Genomic DNA, 14,804 nt, shown 5'->3' on the forward strand with positions numbered 1-14,804 from the left:
ATCATAGAAATTCAAGTAAGATATCCCCTTTATCATTTTTTATTGCATCTATTTGATTCTTCTCTCTTTTTTTCTTTATTAGTCTTGCTAACGGTCTATCAATTTTGTTGATCCTTTCAAAAAACCAGCTCCTGGATTCATTAATTATTTGAAGGGTTTCTTTTGTCTCTATTTCCTTCAGTTCTGCTCTGATTTTAGTTATTTCTTGCCTTCTGCTAGCTTTTGAATGTGTTTGCTCTTGCTTTTCTAGTTCTTTTAATTGTGATGTTAGGGTGTCAATTTTGGATCTTTCCTGCTTTCTCTTGTGGGCATTTAGTGCTATAAATTTCCCTCTACACACTGCTTTGAATGTATCCCAGAGATTCTGGTACACATGTGTCTTTGTTCTCGTTGGTTTCAAAGAACATCTTTATTTCTGCCCTCATTTCGTTATGTACCCAGTAGTCATTCAGGAGCAGGTTGTTCAGTTTCCATGTAGTTGAGCGGTTTTGAGTGAGTTTCTTAATCCTGAGTTCTAGTTTGATTGCACTGTGTTCTGAGAGACAGTTTGTTATAATTTCTGTTCTTTTACATTTGCTGAGGAGAGCTTTACTTCCAACTATGTGGTCAATTTTGGAATAGGTGTGGTGTGGTGCTGAAAAAAATGTATATTCTGTTGATTTGGGGTGGAGAGTTCTGTAGATGTCTATTAGGTCCGCTTGGTGCAGAGCTGAGTTCAATTCCTGGGTATCCTTGTTAACTTTCCGTCTTGTTGATCTGTCTAATGTTGACGGTGGGGTGTAAAAGTCTCCCATTATTAATGTGTGGGAGTCTAAGTCTCTTTGTAGGTCACTCAGGACTTGCTTTATGAATCTGGGTGCTCCTGTATTGGGTGCATATATATTTAGGATAGTTAGCTCTTCCTGTTGAATTGATCCCTTTACCATTATGTAATGGCCTTCTTTGTCTCTTTTGATCTTTGTTGGTTTAAAGTCTATTTTATCAGAGACTAGGATTGCAACGCCTGCCTTTTTTTGTTTTCCATTTGCTTGGTAGATCTTCCTCCATCCTTTTATTTTGAGCCTATGTGTGTCTCTGCACGTGAGACGGGTTTCCTGAATACAGCACACTGATGGGTCTTGACTCTTTATCCAATTTGCCAGTCTGTGTCTTTTACTTGGAGCATTTAGTCCATTTACATTTAAAGTTAATATTGTTATGTGCGAATTTGATCCTGTCATTATGATGTTAGCTGGTTATTTTGCTCGTTAGTTGATGCAGTTTCTTCCTTATCTTGATGGTCTTTATATTTTGGCATGATTTTGCAGCAGCTGGTACCGGTTGTGCCTTTCCATGTTTAGTGCTTCCTTCAGGAGTTCTTTTAGGGCAGGCCTGGTGGTGACAAAATCTCTCAGCATTTGCTTGTCTGTAAAGGATTTTATTTCTCCTTCACTTATGAAGCTTAGTTTGGCTGGATATGAAATTCTGGGTTGAAAATTCTTTTCTTCAAGAATGTTGAATATTGGCCCCCACTCTCTTCGGGCTTGTAGAGTTTCTACTGAGAGATCCGCTGTTAGTCTGATGGGCTTCCCTTTGTGGGTAACCCGACCTTTCTCTCTGGCTGCCCTTAACATTTTTTCCTTCATTTCAACTTTGGTGAATCTGACAATTATGTGTCTTGGAGTTGCTCTTCTCATGGAGTATTTTTGTGGTGTTCTCTGCATTTCCTGAATCTGAATGTTGGCCTGCCTTGCTAGATTGGGGAAGTTCTCCTGCATAATATATTGCAGAGTGTTTTCCAACTTGGTTCCATTCTCCCCGTCACTTTCAGGTACACCAATCAGACGCAGATTTGGTCTTTTCACATAGTCCCATATTTCTTGGAGGCTTTGTTTGTTTCTTTTTATTCTTTTTTCTCTAAACTTCCCTTCTCACTTCATTTCATTCATTTCATCTTCCATCACTGATACCCTTTCTTCCAGTTGGTCGCATCGGCTCCTGAGGCTTCTGCATTCTTCACGTAGTTCTCGAGCCTTGGCTTTCAGCTCCATCAGCTCCTTTAAGCACTTCTCTGTATTGGTTATTCTAGTTATACATTCGTCTAAAGTTTTTTCAAAGTTTTCAACTTCTTTGCCTTTGGTTTGAATTTCCTCCTGTAGCTCAGAGTAGTTTGATGGTCTGAAGCCTTCTTCTCTCAACTCGTCAAAGTCATTCTCCGTCCAGCTTTGTTCCGTTGCTGGTGAGGAACTGTGTTCCTCTGGAGGAGGAGAGGCGCTCTGCCTTTAAGAGTTTCCAGTTTTTCTGCTCTGTTTTTTCCCCATCTTTGTGGTTTTAACTACTTTTGGTCTTTGATGATGGTGTTGTACAGAAGGAGGAACCGGTACCATTCCTTGTGAAACTATTCCAATCAATAGAGAAAGAGGGAATCCTCCCTAACTCATTTTATGAGGCCAGCATCATCCTGATACCAAAGCTGGGCAGAGACACAACCAAAAAAGAGAATTTTAGACCAATATCTTTGATGAACATTGATGCAAAAATCCTCAATAAAATACTGGCAAACCGAATCCAGCAGCACATCAAAAAGCTTATCCATCATGATCAAGTGGGCTTCATCCCTGGGATGCAAGGCTGGTTCAATATACGCAAATCAATACATGTAATCCAGCATACAAACAGAAGCAAAGTCAAAAACCATATGATTATCTCAATAGATGCAGAAAAGGCCTTTGACAAAATTCACCAACCCTTCATGCTAAAAACTCTCAATAAATTAGGTATTGATGGGACGTATCTCAAAATAATAAGAGCTATCTATGACAAACCCACAGCCAATCTCATACTGAATGGGCAAAAACTGGAAGCATTCCCTTTGAAAACTGGCACAAGACAGGGATGCCCTCTCTCACTACTCCTATTCAACATAGTGTTGGAAGTTCTGGCCAGGGCAATTAGGCAGGAGAAGGAAATAAAGGGTATTCAGTTAGGAAAAGAGGAAATCCAATTTTCCCTGTTTGCAGACGACATGATTGTATATCTAGAAAACCCCATTGTCTCAGCCCAAAATCTCCTTAAGCTGATAAGCAACTTCAGCAAAGGCTCAGGATACAAAATCAATGTGCAAAAATCACAAGCATTCTTATACACCAATAACAGACAAACAGAGAGCCAAATCATGAGTGAACTCCCATTCACAATTGCTTCAAAGAGAATAAAATACTCAGGAATCCAACTTACAAGGGACGTGAAGGACCTCTTCAAGGAGAACTATAAACCACTGCTCAATGAAATAAAAGAGGATACAAACAAATGGAAGGACATTCCATGCTCATGGGTAGGAAGAATCAATATCGTGAAAATGGCCATACTGCCCAAGGTAATTTATAGATTAAATGCCATCTCCATCAAGCTACCAAGGACTTTCTTCACAGAATTGGAAAAAACTACTTGAAAGTTCATATGGAACCAAGAATGAGCCTGCATCGCCAAGTAAATCCTAAGCCAAAAGAACAAAGCTGGAGGCACCATGCTACCTGACTTCAAACTATACTACAAGGCTACAATAACCAAAACAGCATGGTAGTGGTACCAAAACAGAGATATAGATCAATGGAACAGAACAGAGCCCTCAGAAGTAATGCCGCATATCTACAACTATCTGATCTTTGACAAACCTGAGAAAACAAGCAATGGGGAAAGGATTCCCTATTTAATAAATGGTGCTGGGAAAACTGGCTAGCCATATGTAGAAAGCTGAAACTGGATCCCTTCCTTATACCTTATACAAAAATTAATTCAAGATGGATTAAAGACTTAAACGTTAGACCAAAAACCATAAAAACCCTAGAAGAAAACCTAGGCAATACCATTCAGGACATAGGCATGGGCAAGGACTTCATGTCTGAAACACCAAAAGCAATGGAAACAAAAGCCAAAACTGACAAATGGGATCTAATTAAACTAAAGACCTTCTGCACAGCAAAAGAAACTACCATCAGAGTGAACAGGCAACCTACAAAATGGGAGAAAATTTTCGCAACCTACTTATCTGACAAAGGGCTAATATCCAGAATCTATAATGAACTCAAACAAATTTACAAGAAAAAAAAACAACCCCATCAAAAAGTGGGCAAAGGATATGAACAGACACTTCTCAAAAGAAGACATTTATGCAGCCAAAAGACACATGAAAAGATGCTCATCATCACTGGCCATCAGGGAAATGCAAATCAAAACCACAATGAGATACCATCTCACACCAGTTAGAATGGCGATCATTAAAAAGTCAGGAAACAACAGGTGCTGGAGAGGATGTGGAGAAATAGGAACACTTTTACACTGTTGGTGGGACTGTAAACTAGTTCAACCATTGTGGAAGTCAGTGTGGCGATTCCTCAGGGATCTAGAACTAGAAATACCATTTGACCCAGCCATCCCATTACTTGGTATATACCCAAAGGACTATAAATCATGCTGCTATAAAGACACATGCACACGTATGTTTATTGCGGCACTATTCACAATAGCAAAGACTTGGAACCAAACCAAATGTCCAACAGTGATAGACTGGATTAAGAAAATGTGGCACATATACACCATGGAATACTATGCAGCCATAAAAAATGATGAGTTCATGTCCTTTGTAGGGACATGGATCAAATTGGAAATCATCATTCTCAGTAAACTATGGCAAGGACAAAAAACTAAACACCACATGTTCTCACTCATAGAGGGGAATTGAACAATGAGAACACATGGACACAGGAAGGGGAACATCACACTCTGGGGACTGTTGTCGGGTGGGGGGAGGGGGGGAGGGATAGTGTTAGGAGATATACCTAATGCTAAATGATGAGTTAATGGGTGCAGCACACCAGCATGGCACATGTATACATATGTAACTAACCTGCACATTGTGCACATGTACCCTAAAACTTAAAGTATAATAATAATAATAATAATAAAAGAAATTCAAGTAAGAAAAAGAAACAATAGTGTAAGGAATAATTCTATAGCCACTATTTACTTACACCATTCATTTGTCATTTTCTATTTGTATTATCTAAGGCTCTCTTCACACAAAAACAGCAGAGTTGTGTAGCTGTGACTAAGATTTATGGCTATAAAGCCAAAAACATATACTACTTGACCTTTACAGAAAAAAAATTGATGACCCCATCGCAGAACATGTGCTCAGTGAGTCAGATAAGTAGTGCTTTATGAGGACTCTTCACAGCATCAAGCCAAGAGAGAACACAAGAGAAGGTCTGAGAAAGGGCTCTGTGCTCCTATGCTGTGTATTCTGTTTGATGATAAAAAATATGCATGTTGCTTACTTCAGGAAGTAATAACATGTATCTTAGATTAGGATATCTAAAAGCAGAGGCTGAGACAGAGATTTGGGTAGTAGTTATATATTGAAGGATAGCTTTTAATAAAAAAAAATATAGTCTGAAGTGAGTGAAAGGAAAAGGGAAGGGTCAAGCAAGACTATTCATTCTGGTAAAGTATATCCTGGGCTGAATCCACATTGGAGGATAAGGCCTCTGAAATAGAAATCTTACTGTAGTGTTTTGCCCCTTTGAGGGAAAGTTGCCTCTGTATCAATCGTTCATGAATGGACACTGCCTCAGTATGAGTAGGTGTGTACATAACATTCCAACAAAGTTGGCTTCTGCTAGCTGAAGCGATTATCTAGGAACTGGGGTAGCTGTGAGCCATTAGCAGGCAGCACTTACAATAGCTAGGGGATAGGCACATCAGCCTGCTAACAGGAGATCCAGTGGAGAACAAACAGCAACTACTACAGAATCTTACTGAAATAACAGTCAACTAAATGTCTACTGGATTTCAGTCTTGATTACTACCAAATGATGCATCCAGAATGATCTCAGCTATTTGATTAGAAACCTTTGAGAGTCCTCTTAGGATATCTGTTGAGTCACCCATGGGCTGGCCTTTCTAGATACTCATTACTTATTCATTGACCCAGCAGCATTTTCTATGAACAAAGCCTAATCTTACTTCCTTTACTAGTACAGTATAAAAATATTTGAATTTCCCTAAAAATGTTATATTGCCTTATTCCTTAGCACTCTGCCCATGCTGAAACCTGTGTCTTACGTCAATAGGTTGACATATACATTGAAGAATTCAGTGCCCCTCCTACCCTCAAGTGACCACTTCGATACAGGAATTGCTGAGACTTAAATATTAAATTCCTAGTGGCTTTATTCAAAAGGAATATGGTAGATTGGGGAAAAAAAAAGATAAATGCTCTGCAGCTCTACTTATCAAGAGGTCAAGTTTATGTTAAAATCTCTTGAAATTTGGCAAGGCTTAGGACTTGCTTAGGCCAGTGGAACAGTAGAAAACCTGATGCAAGGGGATATTTAAAGTGCTGGCACAATGAGGCTTTGGAACTCTAGGGCTACTGTGGGAATGAGTTTAGGCAAGGCTAATGTAGGATAAAAGAACACATAGAGAGAAGAGCAAGTTGGTCCCAGAAGTCCCACCCATCAGAACCAACCAGTCACAGCTGGCCCACCATTTAACTGCAGATGCATGAGAATGAGATAACCTATGTCTGGTTCAAATCAGAACTGCCTAGTAAACCCAGCCCAAATTATCTACCTACAGAATCATAAAGTCAATTTTTTAGCCACTAAATTTTTTTGGCAGTTACTCCTATAGAGAGAGTTGTCCAATAGAAGATGCTCCACTCCTTTATCAGGCTCTATCAAGTATAACTAAAATATTGAGAATCCCTTAAAACTGGAGAGAAAAACAAGTTAAAGTGAAAAATTAGGAAAAAATATTCTTAGAGACTAAATGAGTGAGTTACATTATTCCTCTGAGAAGGTTTATACCCAAAAGATTATAAATCATTCTACTATAAAGACGCATGTACACGTATGTTTATTGCAGCACTATTCCCAATAGCAAAGACTTGGAACCAACCCAAATGTTCATCAATAATAGACTGGATTAAGAAAATGTGGCACATATACACTGTGGAATACTATGCAGCCATAAAAAAGGATAAGTTCATGTCCTTTGCAGGGACATGGATGAAGCTGGAAATCATCATTCTCAGCAAACTACCACAAGAACAGAAAACCAAACACCGCATGTTGTCACTCATAAGAGGGAGTTGAACAATGAGAACACATGGACATAGGGAGAGGACTATCACACACTGGGGCCTGTCGGGGAGTTGGGGGAGATACAACATTAGGAGGTATAACATTAGGAGAAATACCTAATATAGGTGATGGGTTGATGGGTGCAGCAAACCACCATGGTACGTGTATACCTATGTAACAAAACTGCACATTCTGCACATGTACCCCAGAACTTAAAGTATAATAATAAAAGAGATAATGCAAGAGTATTGACTCCAAAATGTGTACATCTGTTTTCAGATAACCTATTTTCAACATTGTCCCCATTGTGCTCCATTCCTAAATTCTATTATCGTTCACTCAGTCAAATCTGGGGACTGAAATTCCATCAATCTCATTAATTCCACTGGGTCCTCGCAAACAGTATGTTAAAGAATCACACCAAATGTCAGAGTTCTTCCAAAAGAGTTGAGTTTTTTTGTTCCAATGAACACGGTTCATATGAGAAATACGGTTCATATGAGAAAAAAATAATTTAAGAATAGAAGCCATCTAAACTCTATGAAACTGTTTATAAGAAACATTTGCAGGTAATCATCATTTTTGCCACATAATAGGCATTGGGTGTTTACCATATAAATTAGCTTATCATCATCAGATAAATGAAGTTACTTTATTGCCTCTATAATTAAGTAGAAAGATGGCAGGATGAGAAAGTAACTCTTGCTTCTTTGGTTTGCAAAATTTGAAATGTTGAACTTGATCAATTTGCTTGCAATGACCAAACACTTTAGTTACAATAGCATTCGTAAAACCTATCCCTGCCAATGCTACAGTAATGCAAGCATAATATTTCTTTTATCTTTTTTACACTTGGAAGGTAAAAGAGATAAAAATTGTCAGAAAATCTCAGCAGTTCACATAAATTTATGTCTTCTTAAACTATCTTTTCCTACAACATAACAAAAGCACAGGGAATCATGCTGTATTTTATTGACATTGTAAATAGTGATTTTTAAAGATTTCTGGCTTCATGATTTTCTCTTTCCTGTTGCTTTCCACAAGTTTCAGGAATAACGTAAGAATATATACAGTCAAATATTTATTCCTTCCACACCCTGGAACATACAATATGTCTTCAATCTTATCCTACAAAACACTGTGTTAGACTGTGAACAGAGATGACAGCCTAAAACAAAACAAACAACCCTCACCCGCCAAAAACCAAATATACCTAAAGCAAGGGTTTATAAAGTCATTGCAAAAAGAGTCCCAAATTGCCATTATTGGATAATATGGGAGTCTGGTGCATGGATTTTAAAGCAATATACAGATATTCACTACATATGTCTTCAAATGTGCATACTTTTTCTTTAGTTGTGACAGCAGTCACTTGATATTGATGAACTCTGAATGATGCCCAAATACAGAAAGATGCTCTTAAATGTGGCCAATTGAAGACAAAGTATCTTGGTCACTATGGTGGTTATTATAATATTCGCTATTATGTATATATTTTAGTACAACCAGAAAATATCAGAACATGAAATGTTTTCTATGTCATGCTAGAATTTAAGTTCCACATATGTACGAACTGTTGGTTAGCTCACCAATGTATTTAACTCACCAATATATCCCAAGGATATAGCCTGACATGTAACAGGTGTTAAATTAGTGACTGGATGAATATATGATGAGACAGATTCTGGTTATTTTCTGTACTGCTGAAGTGTTAGGGGTTCTTTTCTCCTTGAGTTCTTCAAATTATTTGCTGTTCTGTATATTTTGTCATAAACATAACAGAGGTCAGCTTAAAATACCTATTGAGATGTATTTTATAGGCATTAAGAGGAGCAGGACAAATACTTGAGGAAACTTTGCAGCACAGGATGGGAGTCTGAACAGCCATCAGAGTATAATTTTAGGTAGAATGCAAATCAGTAATGCTGTGGTCGGGACCCGCTCTTGCTTTTAGGTTTTCCTGTAATGCTAATCATTCACATTCAGAGTCCTCTCCAAGAAGAGTGAATTCTCTGTGTCAATTTTAGACAACCAGAGGCTTAAAACAAAAATGATTGACTCTTTATCCTTTCTTTATTCCAAGAATGCATTGTTCCTTTTATTTTACTGCCCATTATCCTTAACATATTCAGCATTAGAATTTCAGTTATGAATCTCCAGTGTGTATTTTAAAAATTCAAATAACTGATACTTTGATCAAATCTTTAACTTGTATATCAGAGCGTTAAGGATGTTAGCTCAAGTCTGTTCTCTCTCTAACCTCATATAATACACGCACACATATGCACACACACACACACATACAAATATATATAAATGTAAAAAAACTCATACATATACAAAATAGGTGTGCATATATACATAAATATATAAAATGTGTGTATATGTAAATATATAAAACATGTATGTATATATATAAATATACAAAATCTGTGTGTGTGTGCTTAACACTTTAGGAAAAAATATAATGCTTTCTTTTCAAAAGGAGACTCAGATTTTTAAATACAAATTCCATTCCTTTGAAGAAGGGTCAATTGTATTTCCTATTTAAAATTTAAAGTGAAATCACCTATTAAGGAGAAAAATACTTTTTCTTCAAATAAAATACAGTTCTTACTAAAATATTCTTGATGAAATCTAAATGAACAAAACTGTAAATGAACCAATTACCTTGTTCTTTTATTAAAGATTAGTAGACGTCCCAGGGAGCATTAAGCTTAAATTTGAACAAATTATTGAAACTTGACCAGCAATTTGAATGGAAACTGTATGTGTGGAAAATTATACAATGTAAAAAGCTAGTATTTTTTTGTACATTTTGGGGAACTATGTGGCAGTTTTTATTACATATATTTTTGCATTATTATCCTGCAACAAGTCAGAGGGGTATAATGCTTCATGCAGGATGATGACACTGTAAGACAGCAGTCATAAATAACAGAAGTGAAAGCACATTTTCGACTTTTGAATAAAATGTCTTTCCACTGATTCAGAGTAAGCATCAAAGCTCTGCTTTGAGAAATCCTATCTTTGAACTACTCTATATGGAGTAGAGTAAATATGGCCTTATCTGGGTTCAGTTTTCAAATAAAAGTTAAAATAAAAATGAAATCATCCATGCATTTCTAAATCAACTTATGTAATATTATCCCCTCACCTTTCTTCCTTTTCACCAATGTACCATGAATTGAAGGTTATTTTTGTTGTCATAAAGTCATATTTATGAAATGCAAAATACCAAAGAAGGAACTCCATAAGGTGGGCTAAAGCTTATTTTAAAAACACAGAAAATGAAAATAAACACCAAAATTTTATGTTTTAATTTTCTTTGTCAAAAATTCAGACATGCTAAAATAGTACTTTAATATTCTCTAATTATTTTTATATAGACTTTTTGATAATTACTTATCTGTGGAAAGTTTTAGAAGGAATCATAGTTTCACAATTGTATGAATAATTGTGTTCGTACTGCTAATATTTCTCCATTAATTATTGTTGTATATTTCAATTTTTGCTATTTCTTGAAGCTAGAGTTTTCAAACTCCTCTCATGCATATGAAAACCTACTTAATTTGAGATCAGTGTATACAACTACTTATTAAGTATCTACAACTTGGATTCCTTAAAGGAACCCAAAACCCAACTACATATCTGGGCTCATTATCTTTTTAACCAAACCAATCTTTGTTCTGTCATCTGTTCAGATATCAAAGCCAAAATCTAAAAAGGTGCAGGCAATCCTTGCCAAATTCTCTTTCCTTGATAGCCCCATATTTAGTCTCATATCAAGTCCTGCCAATATTACCAATGTATTTAAGAACTTCTCTCCATCTCCATTCTTACTCCTTGTATCCAAACTATCATCCCATTTTTTTTCTGTATTGATGCAACATCCTCCTACATTCCTACATTTATTTTTACCCTTTTCAGCTTCTTTTATATATTACAGCTGGAGTTATATTTTCAAAATTACAAACCGAACATGTCCCCTCAGTGTATAAAAACATTAAGCTGATCTCAATGCTATTAGCATAACCCCCCCCCAAATTTTTACATACAAGGTTTTGCACAATATGGTAACTGACAAATTATGTCTCCTTGTTATAGGTTACTATAATGCTCCAGTTTTTCTTAATAACATATATGGACATTTACACATACATACCTATGTTTTTATTTGTCTCTCATCTCTTATACTTAAGATTATGAGGACAGAGAGCTTGCAGTTCTGACCCTAGCCTGCTTTCTCCAGCTTCTAGTCCAATTGGTTCCGAATGAATAAACGAATTACAAAAACACAGAGGAGAAAATTACCAGGCTATGCATAAAGGAAAAAGTAAAAATAAGATAGCGATGGTTAATTTTGACAGCCTTAACTAAGAGAAAATGAATAAAATAGTTTGACAACTGAACAAAAGTAACTTGGTGATGAGAAATTCATTTATTCATTTACCCTTGAACTCAAAATACATTTCCTGAGAGTAGATAGTGTTTTGGAAACTCAGTTGCCAAAAAACAACTCATTCACTAGAGTAGCATATAAACTTATAGATAAATTATTGAATTGAAGTGAGAGATGTTTTAATGGAGAAATTCAGAAGAAACATTGAAAGCATAAATGAGAATAAGGGAATCCTACATAGGATTTGAGAAATGTTTAAGAATTTGGCCATATAAATTTTTCTAGTTAATACTGTATAAAAAAATCCTGAATGTTTGGTATAGAAAATAAATATTTATAAGTACAGAAATGATTCAATAAAGTATGCTCTGGTCATAGTAAGAAATACTCTGGAACCATTATACACAGCAAGGTAGATGGGTAGTACTGACCTGGAAATATATCAATGGCATTTTGCTCAACAAAAAAGAGAAAGTTGCAAAATAAAATATATGAGCATATGTGTGCAGAAATCGTGTGAATGCAATTTAAATGGTCTAAAAGGTAAACATTACATGCACCAAAGTGCTAACAATGGTTAAATCTGAGGAGAAGATTTACATGGCAAATGAGATGTCTAAAGGGAACTTTCTAATTATTGCATGCTATATATTATTTTCTTGTTTGTGTTTCAGTATATGCATTGTTTTTGCTTTTGTATTTGCAAAATAATTGTTCTAAAAATAAGTTAAAGGTGCTCACCTATTGGGTTGGATATAAAGGGAAGAGTTCATCATTTGTAGATTTGACTTTTGCCCACATTTGTTCTGTACTGTCCTATGGCTGTCTAGTTATCTATTTATGTGCCCAGTGGGATAGAAAACAAAAACAAAAACAAAAACAAAAACTGCTTGCAGTTTCAGAAAGACCATGATATTGAATACCATGTTGTTTGAACTTTATAGGAATGAGACCATTAAAGAATTTTTTTTCAATAAAGTAATAGTTACTTGAACCATAATACAGTAGCCTATAGGTCATTAAAACGCAATGTAAACATTTTTTTGTAATACATTTTTATCCCCGAAGTTGAAATATATAATTAAATGTTAAAACTGAAGACTAAATGTTACGAAATTAATTAATATAAAGTTTGGTCTATATTTAGAGAGTAAAAGATTTTTACCACAGGACAAATACAGACTCGGGGAGGAAGTGGCACTGTCAGTCCGCGGCACTCGTGGGCTCTTCAACATGGAGCTACGGGAGGCCTTGAGAAGCAGCAGCAGGAACGAGGCTCGCCCGCCAACCACATCACGGGAAACAAAGCCCGAAAGAAGCTCCCCCGATCATGGCTGACTCGAGGTGGCCGTGCACCCTGATGGGCATTTATCCCCATGAACCCAAACACAAGAAGAAGGTTAATAAAGGTGCTACTGCAGCGCAAACTTGTTACCTCATAGAAGGTATCAGGTTTCTCCTCCAAGAATTCATCGTCAACAAGGTCCGGGAATGCAAGGTGTCTGTCCGGAAGCCCCGGAAGGCCTGTGAGAAGAGCCAGCGGAACACCGTGGAACATCTAAAGGACAATAAGGCCGACTGCAAACATGACCACATCATCAAGGAACGGTACCCCACATTCATCGACGCCCGTGGGGACCTGGGCGGCACCGCCTTCTCCATGTGCTTCCTCTTTTCCACCTTCCCCCGGACTGACAAGTGCCATGTGCAGACCGTTCCGCTGTGCTGCGGGCTCGCAGCGGAGTTCATGCATTACATCATCGCTGCCTGTTCCCCGAGCAAGGTCTTCCTGTCCATCAAAGGCATTTACTACCAGGCTGAGGTGCTGGCGCAGCCCATCGTGTGGATCAACCCCTGTGCTTTCTCCCACGACCACCGGACAGACGTGGACTACAGGGTCATGGCCACCTTCACCTAGTCCTACAGCACCCTACTGGGCTTCATCGATGAACTTCAGCCTCTACCAGTCGCTCAACGTTCACTATTCCCTCAAGCTGAGGGTCAGGCCCAAGCAGAGGTGAAAGCCAGTGAGGGCATCTACGCGCTGGACTCAGAGAGCCCAGTGGAGAAACTGGAGGCCCTCAGTGCCAGCCTGGCCCGCGCGGTGGTGCCTGCCACAGAGGAAGAGGCCGAGGTGGATGAGTTTCCCGCCAATGGGGAGTTGGCGGTGCAGGAGGAGGATCACAGGAAGGAGCTGGAGGCGCAGGAGAAGCACAAGAAGCTTTTTGAGGGCTTGAAGTTCTTCGTTAACTGACAGGTGTCCCCTGAAGCCCTAGCCTTCGTCATCAGGAGTTTGGGGGGGGACATATCCTGGGAAAAGCCTTAGTGCATGGGTCCCACCTATGCAGCACCCACCAGATTGTCGACTGGCCTGGGCAGCAGACCTCAGTTACTGGCAGACACTACGTGGAGCCCTAGTGGGTGTTTGACTCCATGAACGCTAGACTGCACTTCCCTGGAGCAGAGTACTTCCCTGCAATGCAGCTACCCCTACATTCTTCACCCTTTGTGACTGAGGAGGAAGGAGATTACATCCCATCTGAGAAGCTGAAGCTTCTGGCTCTGCAGCGGGGAGAGGACTCAGGAAACTTGAATGAGTCAGAAGAGGAGGAGGAGGAGGAAGACAACCAAGGTGATGGTGATGAAGGGGGAGAAAATGAAGAGGAGAGTGGTTCGGAAACGGAGGAAAAGGCCTGGCTGGCAGCACCGGAGGAGCAGAGAACGGAGGGGAAGAAGCCCAGGGTGATAGCAGGACACGAGACGCTGGAGAAGCAGCAGCAGCTGGCCCAGGAGGAGGAGAGCGAGGCCAAGCGCCTGGCCATTATGATGATGAAGAACCCAGAGAAGTACCTGTACCAGAAGATCTTGTTTGACAAAAGGCGAAAAAGCCAAGAGGCCAAAAAGCTACCAGAGTAGCAGAAAGCCCATGATGAGGCAGTGAGATCTGAGAAGAAGGCCGAAAAGTCAAGGCCAATTTGAGTGCCAGTGGCCCCTCAGAGGGCCAAGGCCAGCTCCCCAGCAGCTGGATGTGGCAGAGGCAGGCCAGAGCACCGAAGTGTGGTGACAGATCAGAGTCACTTCTTTTCTCCTCTTCCTTCCTCCAGCCAGTCCTGGCCCCTCATGCTCCTTGGCTAGCCTGGTGGGGAGCTCTGGCTTCCTTTGGATGGAGCTCCCTTGCTGGGTCTGGGTAGAGAAGAGGCCTCTGTGCCCAGCCTGGTTCTGTGCTCCCAGAAGGCCTGACCAGGCCCTCACATGCTGTCCCCCTTCATCCTGGCTTT

At 38.9% G+C, this 14,804-nt stretch overlaps 1 pseudogene; it reads left to right on the top strand.

Moving 5' to 3' along the window:
- LOC129034599 (pescadillo homolog) overlaps positions 1 to 14,505 on the top strand; it is a 77,507-nt pseudogene extending 63,002 nt beyond the window's left edge.
- The last annotated feature ends 299 nt before the right edge of the window (positions 14,506 to 14,804 follow it).

Source organism: Pongo pygmaeus, chromosome 3 (genome assembly GCF_028885625.2).
Source record: "Pongo pygmaeus isolate AG05252 chromosome 3, NHGRI_mPonPyg2-v2.0_pri, whole genome shotgun sequence".
Lineage (NCBI taxonomy): Eukaryota > Metazoa > Chordata > Mammalia > Primates > Hominidae > Pongo > Pongo pygmaeus.